The 9,963-nt window shown below is 37.7% G+C and overlaps 1 long non-coding RNA gene across 1 annotated transcript; it reads left to right on the forward strand.

The window, feature by feature from the left end:
* Positions 1 to 319: 319 nt before the first annotated feature.
* LOC128315545 (uncharacterized) lies at positions 320 to 9,583 on the forward strand. Its single transcript, XR_008298394.1, has 2 exons — positions 320 to 460; positions 9,515 to 9,583. It is a non-coding gene; the product is annotated as an uncharacterized LOC128315545 (long non-coding RNA).
* The last annotated feature ends 380 nt before the right edge of the window (positions 9,584 to 9,963 follow it).

A 9,963-nucleotide genomic window follows, 5' to 3' on the forward strand; every position in this document is an offset into this window, starting at 1 on the left:
TTATCACCAAGAATGAAAACGAGCCAGCAAGAATTTGATCTTACAGAATTCGAAAATCACTTCGTCAGAGGGATAGGGGGTCACAGTTCCTTTTCGAGTTTTTGTTTCTTTTATTATCCATATGAAGCCAGCACCCAAAGGAAACGAGGGAAAAGACAAGCTCCCGCAGAGTAGCTTGTAGGACAACAGTCGCGCGTTATCCTTGGTTTCGCTGTCCGCAGATTCAGTTACCCTTGGTCAACCGCAGTCGCAGGCGGGAGCCAGATGATCCTCCGTCTGTGGAATCTGCGGAAGGTCAATATAGCCTAGCGATAGGGATACCCCACACCCTGCGGCGCTCGCGTCGCCTCATCACGTAGGCATTTTCTCATCTCGTGGCATCGTAAGAAGGGTGAGTCCAGTACAGTAAGATATTTTGAGAGACGAGAGAGAGAGACCACACTCCCAAATTTCTATTACGGTATATTGTTGTAATTGTTTTATTTTCTTACTCGTTTTTGTTGCTCATCTCTCACTGCGCCTGATTTAGCAATTAAACCTTATCATGGGTGCATCTGCATAGGAGAAAAGATGGTATAAGGTTCAGAACTATTTGCTGTTTCAGGTGTCCACTGCTTTGGGGTCTGGGAATGTATTTCTCCTGGATAAGGGGGGACTACCGTACCTCCATAATTTGGAGCATGCGAGCAAAGAGGGGGCTGGTGTTTCCTTACTTTGGGGCAGTTTCCCTGCACGGGTAGCAGGCTCCATGTGTACACTGGCAGCTAGAGTCTGCCGTTTGGAAACACAGGACCCTTGTCTGGCATCTTATTCCTGACGTCCTTGCCTGTCAGTCAGCCTTCAGCCACCTGGGTTCTTTCCATTGTGTTTTTGTTCCTTGTAATAAAGTGGATTTTCTTTCTTTGCGAATGAGCATAAAGATACCCAGAAAATAAACCAGGTGCCCATTTGCCAGGCTCCAGCAAGCACGCATGCAGATGAGGCGTCTCGGCCTCTCCTGTAGGTTTCCCAAGAGGAAAATGCTGCTGCTGACATGAATAGCAGAGGCCAGACAATGATTCTTAGGGAAGATAAACAGGCTTGCGATTCCCTCCTGACGGCTCCGCTCCTCTCCTCAATGACCGATCCTGGAGCAAAAGGTCATGGGGATAATTCTGCACCTGCAGCCTGGGAAGGCCAGGCTCAGGCCTTGCAAAGAGCTCTCCCATTATTGATGCTAATTATTATTGAGCCAAATGCACCCTTTTATTAAGGGGCAGGTGGGAGGCTCTGTCACTGTCAGGGCAATTCCACCAAGAGCAAGTATAGAATTCCTTGCACAGATGTACATATACCCAAGAAGCCCCAAGTGTTGCATATAGGCTGTTCCTAGAGAATACATCATTAGAAATTTCTGCAGTTCTATAACGAGATGGTCAGGACTCAGGTGAATGACAAATGCTGCCCAGTACCCCAACGCCAGATTATGGAGAGAAGAAGCATGATTTATTCATTAGGGCTTGAACTCAACTGCTGGGCCTCTGGGCAGCTTGTGAGATTTCGCACCCTGCCATCTGCACTCTGAGACTGCTTAACAACAACTTTGGAGACCTCGGAACCCTCTGGGGATTTGCTTCCCTGGACATCCATCTGCTTTCTGGTGACTTTAATGGGAGGACAGGCCCAGTGAGGAGAATGAAGAACAGAGGAAATGAAAGGAAACTCACCCAGCTGTAGGTAAAGCAGGACTGGATTTAGCCAAATGCCAGAGTGGACATAGGGACTTTCCCTTGACATTAACTGGCCCCTGTTTTGGAGAAGAATTTAAAAGAATGTTATATTTTCTTGCTTCTTCCATCATTTCTACTTTTCTCCTCCTTGGATTATAACTTAATAGTTTTTAAAGGTTGCTCTTACATGCCAAAATGGCATTGGGAAACTATATAAAGTGATAGTTGTGCTCAGATTTATAATTTTATTCCCAGTTCTAATTGTCTTATTTGTAAACACACAACCATACCCCTTAAGCCAACCATTGATTGGAGGAAAAAGAATCTATATATTCACTCATTCGTCAAAGAATTATTGCACCTAGACTGTGTTCTGGGCATTTACTCTGGATTCTGACACAACGATGAGGAAGGCCTTATCCTTCTCATTATTTATCTTTATTCAGACGTTATGCTTTTTATCTCTGGAGGTTCTCTTTTTATATACCTTCCTTTCCTCATTTGGTACGTGCATGCTTTCTTCTACTTTTTTTTGAATATATGGATATGGTTATAATAACTTTTTATGTCCTTGTCTACTAATTTTATCATCTGTGTAATTTCTGAGTCTGTTTCCATTAATAAGTATTTCTCCTCATTATAGGCTTGTTTCTTTACATGTCTGATAATTTTTTATTTGATGCACATATTATAAGTTTATCTTTTTGAGTAAGGAATTTTGTTAAATATTGTTGAGCCTCTTTGGGGATGCAGTGAAGTTACTTGGAAGCATTTTGAACGATTCAAGGCTAGAGTTTTTGTTATTGTTGTTAGATGGGACAATAATGCCATTTGACCTCAGGTTAATTTTTCTCCACTATGGAGGCAGTACCCTTCTGAGTACCCTACTTAATGCCGTATGTACTGTGGAAATCCTTCACTCTGGTTGATTCCTGGTCTTGTGTGATCTCCAAAAACTGTTCCATCTGTTTTGGTGGTTCTTTCCCCAGCCTGGAGTGATTTCCTCACAGGCATGTGTTGATCAGTTCTTAGTTGAAGATTTGAAGAGAACTTTCTGTAGGTGTCCAGAGTGGTTTCTCCATTATGGTACTCTGCCCTGGGGATTCTAGCTATCTTGGTCTATCTGTATCCTCAACCCTCTCCTCTCAGTTTTGAACCTGCTTCTCAATTACCCGGGGTGCCTGTTCAAATGGAGATTCTAAAGCCACCCATGTGAACTGGATTGTGATTTCTGGAGTTGAGGCCCAGAATTCTTCAGCTTCATAAGCTCTCATGGTGCCTATTTAATAATATTGACTTCTGAGGACCACCGTCCTGATAAAACCTTTCTCAAGATTTATCCTGAAGGTCAAATCCAACAGCCTTCTCTGAGTCTTCAGTCTCCTTGGCTTTGCCTGAGATTCAGCCATACTCATGCTCCTCTCTTGGATATCTTCAGCATTATAATATTAAAACAGGCATTTCCCAGTTATCCCAGCTTAACAATAACCCACATATTGAGCCAGGGAGAAGAGCTTGGCCTATGATTGAGGGACCCAAGGCCTAGACTGGACAGTGCCACTGACTTGCTCCATTACGCTATATCTAGATTTTTGTGTCCCATCTGCAAAATTGAAAATAATAATTAAATCTACTTCATCAGGTGGCTGTAATGATCAAATTAAAATGGGCAAAATGCATATACTTAGTCCAAGGATTTGTCAACTTTTCTTACATGTATCATCTCTTTGTCCTTTCTTTCTACGTTCCGGGAGTATCCCTCAAGGACATAGTCCAGCTTATATATTTTATCTTCTGCTGTGTCCAGTACACCGCTCAGCTCATTTCTTGAATTTTTATTTTTCTAAGATCTCTAATTGTTTCTTTTTCATAGAATCCTGTTTTTTGTCTTATGGATGTGTTATCAATTAAAACATTCTGAGGATGTTTTATTATCCCTATCCCTATCCCTATCCCTACTAATTATACTTACACATACAGAAGACACAGAACTGTCTTCTGTTTGTTCTTTCAACTTGGTTGTGTTGGGTGTTCTTTTATATGATGAATATGGTGCCTCCTTTGGTGTGGTGTTGGTTTCCCTCAAATCTTTAATGAATCTCGATTGTTCATATTTGCACGTGATAGTCAATATTTAATTGTTTGTGAATATATGATCTGATTAGCATAGGCTTCTGTAGAAATGTATGGAAGGATGAGTGGTCCTGCCAGATCACGAACATTCTTTCAGAGTGTAGGAGCTCTCTATTCATTCCGTGGTTTAATTAGTTGGGGAACAGCTCTACTTATCTAGGCCCAATATTTATTCTGGGAATCTTTTATACCAAAAATATACACTCCAGAAAGTCCTGTATTTTAGAGAGTCCTTTAGTATGGGAAGCTGAAGTCTATTGCTCTCCTTGTTTATTTCTTTTTCTGGCTTCCTACTTGAGGATGACGTTTCCTCAGACTTTGCTCTGTTTTTCTCTATACTCCCATCACAGTGCTAAGAATCCTATCCTGGAAGATAACTCACTTTTTAAGAACCCATATTTTCTTTGGAGGTTTAGTTAAAGATAGGGTTTGTCGAAGAATCATAGTTACCATCTGTAGCTTACTATAAGTGGGCATAAAAGGGGTCAAATTGGGCTAGTTATTCAGATTATGGCACTTTGATTATTCTGATTATTTCCTAAGGCCCTCTTGTTTGTTGACTCTGAGGTTGTTTATATATGCAATTGCTTTTAACAGTAATTTTCTCATCTGTGTGCTTTGGGCTATTGTTTTCTCTGATTTTGTTTCCCTGACATTCTAACTCCATCTGCTTCCTATCTTTCAGGAATTCCTCAAAATTTCCCAGGAGCTGATGGCATTCTTTCTGTTTGTCACTGTTGCTGTGGATTTTTACCTTTTAAAAACATTTAAAGATTTATGTGCTCAACCCCCATCTTGAAGTAATCTTTATTGTGCTACCTCTACTTTTAATAATCCAAGAAAAGCAGGTGATTAAATATGTTCAAGTATTTAGTATTGATTTTAAATATGTTTCAGAGTGATTTAAGTATATTCTCAGATAATAGTTTTTCTAGATGTGTCCCCAAATTTTGAATGTGCAGCTCATTTAGAACTTGTAACCATTTTTAGGTAGTTGCTTTATAGAAGATCTCATATCTGATCCCATAATTGGTTGATAAATTGAAAACTTTGTTGAAACAGGGAATTATTAAAATGATACATGAATATATTTTATTTCAACGTAAATATATACATATACATTATTGTGTCAATCTTTTGATTAAGGGTGATTTTCATTTTGAGTATAGATGCTATGTTTATAATTCCAATTTAGCTGTCTTGAATAGGCCATGTCCATAAGGCATCATCTATGTTTTTTAGTTTTGGTTTCTTTACAATGGAGAGGAGCTTAAAGCCATCTGAGTGGTGGATTCCTCTGTATCTTTAAAATTCCCACCCCCTTGTCCCAGTCATTCGTAGTGTCCTAATCCACACCTAGTTTGCAAGAATTATTTTAACAATTCTCCTTATCAAAATCTTTCAAAATAGTTTTTATGGAAATAATTCTCTTTGTTCTCCCATTTCATTTGTTTATGCAACATTTAAATTACACAGTTGCAACAATAAGTACCATAGACGATAAACAGCTTTGGATCTGTTATGAGTAGCTTATCATCACTCATTCCACAAATAAAGTCTAAGCATTCCACTAGGCTCCAAGGATATAGAGATCCATATGATGAATAAAAACAGGTTAAAAAAAAGAAACCTACACAAAAAACTCAGAAACAGGCTAGTATATGCATATATGATAAAGAGACATCATAAATAATAGGGAAAGAGTTAATTTTCTAGTAGATTATGTTGGGAATGATAATTATTCACTGTATGGAGAAAAAATCCTATATATAGTGATAGACTCCAGATGGATTAAATACTTAAATATGAAAGGCAAAATTATAAAGCTAATTAAAGAAAATATAAGAGCTATCTTTGTAATGGGGTGGGGCAGAATGTCTTAAATAAAATGAATTCTAATCTATGGGGAAAATATTGATTATTATTATTTTAAATATGTATTTATTTTGAGAGAGAGAGAGACAGACAGACAGAGAAAGAGAGAAGCCAGGGAGGAACAGAAAGAGAGGTAGAGAGAGAATCCCAAGAAGGCTCCACTCTTGTCAGTGCAGAAGCCTACACAGGGCTTGATCTCACGAATCAAATCATGAACAGAATTGTGAGATCCTGATCTGAGCTGAAATCAGGAGTTGGATGCTCAACTGAGCTACCCAGATGCCCCTTGATTATTTTTACATCAAACTTAAGCATTTTCTGTTCAGTAAGGGATTTATTTTTTTTTTTTTAATGTTTATTTATTTTGAGAGAGTTCAGTGGGGAGGGGCAGAGAGAGAGGAGAAAGAGAATCTCCAAGCAGGCTCCATGCTGTCAGCACAGAGCCTGAAGTGAGACTTGATCCCACAAACCACGAGTTCGTGACCTGAGCCGAAATCAAGACTTGGACACTCAACTGATTGAGCCACCCAGGTGCCCTGTGTTTAGTGATGGACTTAGTGGGCACTATAATTAGTGGGCAGATATAAAATTGGGAAAATATGTTTCAAATGTCTAACCCTAGGAATGGATGCAGAATACACAGAAACACCTGAAAATAATTACCAACAAAAAGACAGCAATTCCAGTAGAAATATGGACGATGATGTAGAAAAGAGGAACCTCCAAAAGGCTAAATATATAGAGTGATTCTCAAACACATTAGTAATTGGAGAAATGTAAATTAAAAACAAATATGATTTTACATTGTTAGTGAGACAAAATTTGGGAGGTAAGTAATGTCAAATGTTGGAGAAGCTGTGAGTATATTGATATTCTCATGCTCTACTAGTAAGAGGTTGACAGATTAAGCCATTTTGGAAAGAGTATGTTTGCACTACATTGTCAAATAAGTATGAGAGTTTTATGTGACCTAGCAATTCAGCTCTTAGGAAATATTTATATTTATGCACTCACACATATATGTATGTATTTAACATATATGTATATAGATGTATGCATTATGCACACAGACATTATTAACATACACATACTAAAGAAATTCTTACAAGATCTAAAGGGGACTCGTAAATGAATGCTTGCTGCTCCATTATTGTGGTAATCAAGATTTGGAAACAAACAGTAAATGTCTTGGGAGAACAAATAGGTAAACTGTGGCAGCTGTATACCAGAGAACATTATGCACCAGTTGGAAACAATTGATTAAATGTACACATAGCACCATGGATGAATTTTAAAAAATTAGTTAAGTAAACAAATCAAAACACAGAATAAGTTTAATCCCCAAATTAAAACATGTATTACAACAGGACCACTCATAAAAATGTTAAAAACATATACACATAAACCAGGAAACAATTTATAAGAGTGTCTGTTGTCATATTACACAGATTGCCTATGTGATGGCAAAGAGGAATTGGAATATTATATAGAGATTAAAGAATTAAATAAATGAGTAAATAAATAGGTAAAACTACGTGGTGGGTGGTCTCGCAAGGACCAAGTGTGACAATGTGCAATGAACTCAGAAGCAAGATTAATCCATCTCTCCTCACTTGAAGACCAAATTATTTAGAAGAAAAGAAACCTCCATAAAACATAAACCCAGTTCTCTTAGGGCTCATGGAATGACTACGTACTCATATAGTAGAATACAGCAAGAGCCATTACTGAAAGAATAAAGTTTGATGAAGGATAACTTGGGAGACTTTCTAGAAGGGTCGACATGTAAACTCAATTATGAAAGATGAATCTGAATTAGCCAGGTGAAGTGGATAAAAAATAAAGAAAATGAGACAATGTTTTCAATAAGAAAGAATATTTATACACTTCAGTATGGTAACATTTATAGTTTATCATCCCCTAAATTGGTTTCGGAAAGATTTTATGTCCTGATCTTAGATACCTCTTAGGACATATTTGCTGAGAGTTTATCATGTGGTGATAATGTTTGAAAATTTAAAATATTTATGGGAAATCCATATTTAGAAGTGTTTATAATCATGTATCAGTTAGATATTGCATTTGGCTGTAAGAGAGACCTGAAAAACAATGGGTTAAGTAAGGTAGAGATTTATTTTTCTTTTATATAAAAGAAGTCTGGAGGCTTGCTGTCCAGGCCATCCAAGATCTGTGATGGCCAAATGTCACTGTGATGATTAATTTTGTGTGTCAGCTTGGGCCACGGAGCGGCCAGATATTCAATCAAAGATTTTTCTGGGTGTGTCTGTGAGGGTGTCTGGATTAGATTAACATATGAATTGGTAGACTGAGTAAAGCAGATTGTCCTCCCTAATGTGGGTAGGCCGAATCCAAGCTATTGAAGTTTCAATAGAACCAAAAGGCTGAGTAGCAGGGGCTCCTCCTGCCTGACTGCCTTCAAACTAGGGCATTGTTTTTCGTGTTTTTTCCAGTCTTCAGACTCTAATTGAAACATCAACTTTCCTGGGTTTTCAGTTTGCTGCAGACTGCAGATCTTGGGACTTTATAATCATGTGAACCAATTCCTTATGATAAATCATATCTATATGCATATACATGGTCATTTGTGTAGATATTGTATAGATATGATATACATATCTATATGCATATCTATATGCATATATCTATATATGTGTATATATACATATGTGTGTGTGTGTGTGTGTGTGTGTGTGCGCGCATGTGCATATATGTCATTTAAATATTTAACAACAGAATATGGTAGTTCTAGTTTTCTGGAGAACCCTAGCTAGTATAGTCACCACTCTTCCAGTGTCCTTCTCTTGTTCATCTCCGGCCTTTTGAATGCTGGCTCTTATCCTGGAGCTTCAGCCCTTATATTTGTGTTCTAGGCAACAAGACTATGAAAAGTGGAAAGGCTAACACCTAACCAAGTCACCCCACCTATACCTTCTGCTCTGCTCTAATGGCCACTCATGTGTCCATCTTTATCTGAAAAGGAAGCTGGGAAATGTAGTTTCTCAGCTTGGTGCACTGTCACACCCACATGCAACAGAAAGCAGGGTTCTGCTATTCAGTGAGATGCAGAGAAGGAATAGTAGATAGGTACTTACCAGCTTCTGTCACAGCAGCCAATGCCCTTTGTGCATAGTAGACATTCCATAAATGTTAATTGAATAAAAAATTATATTTTCATAAAATCATTCTTTTATCATAGAATTGTAGAGAAACATAATATTCATCTTTGAGTCTTACTCGTCTCTTCCAGTTTGACTAATTCTTGCAAAAATTACTATAAAATATAAATTCTGAAAAAATTCTGTTGAATAACTTTTATGTACCACAAAGTTTTCAGTTAAGTTAATGAATTATTATAGAAGAATCTTTAGCAAAAACAGATAAAATGTTATCAGGCAGATAAAAATTATATGAACATATAAGTTATTTCAGTGTAAATCAATCCTTCTAAGTTGTTCTAGCATATTTGAAAAAATACATACTTTTGAGAAGTTTAAACATTACCTATCAGGCTTATAATATTATTAATTTACTAAAAAAAATTTTCCTTGTTGAAAGTAAAAGCTAAATTTCAGTCTAGACCCTGAACAATCTTATAACAGAAACAGATGAATGCTATCTCATGGAAATTTTAGCTAACAGATATATTTACTCCTAACCCTAAAACATAAAATATACATATTTCATGCATTTTAAATGTGTGTTTTCAGTATTTATTGGTGATTCATTATGTTGAAATATTTTATGCTTTTTTCTTTTTCTTTTTCTTTTTTTTTTAGTGCGGGACAGAATGGCAGAACTCGTGACTGAATCGCGTAAATCTTAACATTCTATGCTCAGAGAAGAGGTAGGTCAATATAGTAATTCATTTGTCCTATTGCTGCATTAGAAGTCAGTTATACTTAAAATATACATACTGGCGTGCGCGCGCACACACACACACACACACACACACGCACGCACATACACACACACACTTCCTGGCATTAGCTTAAAAGCAGAAATGACCAGACTAAATAGCTTACTCATGGAAAAAGGAAAACTCACTTAACCACTGCAGAAATGACACTTTCTGATTTTGAAAAGGGATCACTGGTGGGCCACCTCAGCTCCTGCCCTGGGAGAGTTCTCAGTGTGAGTGACGCTGTGGCTGGTGCTGCAGGCTCTGGTAGAAGGGTCTCCAGGGCAATAGGATCCCATGGCAACGGGAGATAAAAATGACTCAGCC

The sequence above is a fragment of the Acinonyx jubatus genome, chromosome B2 (assembly GCF_027475565.1).
Source record: "Acinonyx jubatus isolate Ajub_Pintada_27869175 chromosome B2, VMU_Ajub_asm_v1.0, whole genome shotgun sequence".
In the NCBI taxonomy this organism is placed as follows: Eukaryota; Metazoa; Chordata; class Mammalia; order Carnivora; family Felidae; genus Acinonyx; species Acinonyx jubatus.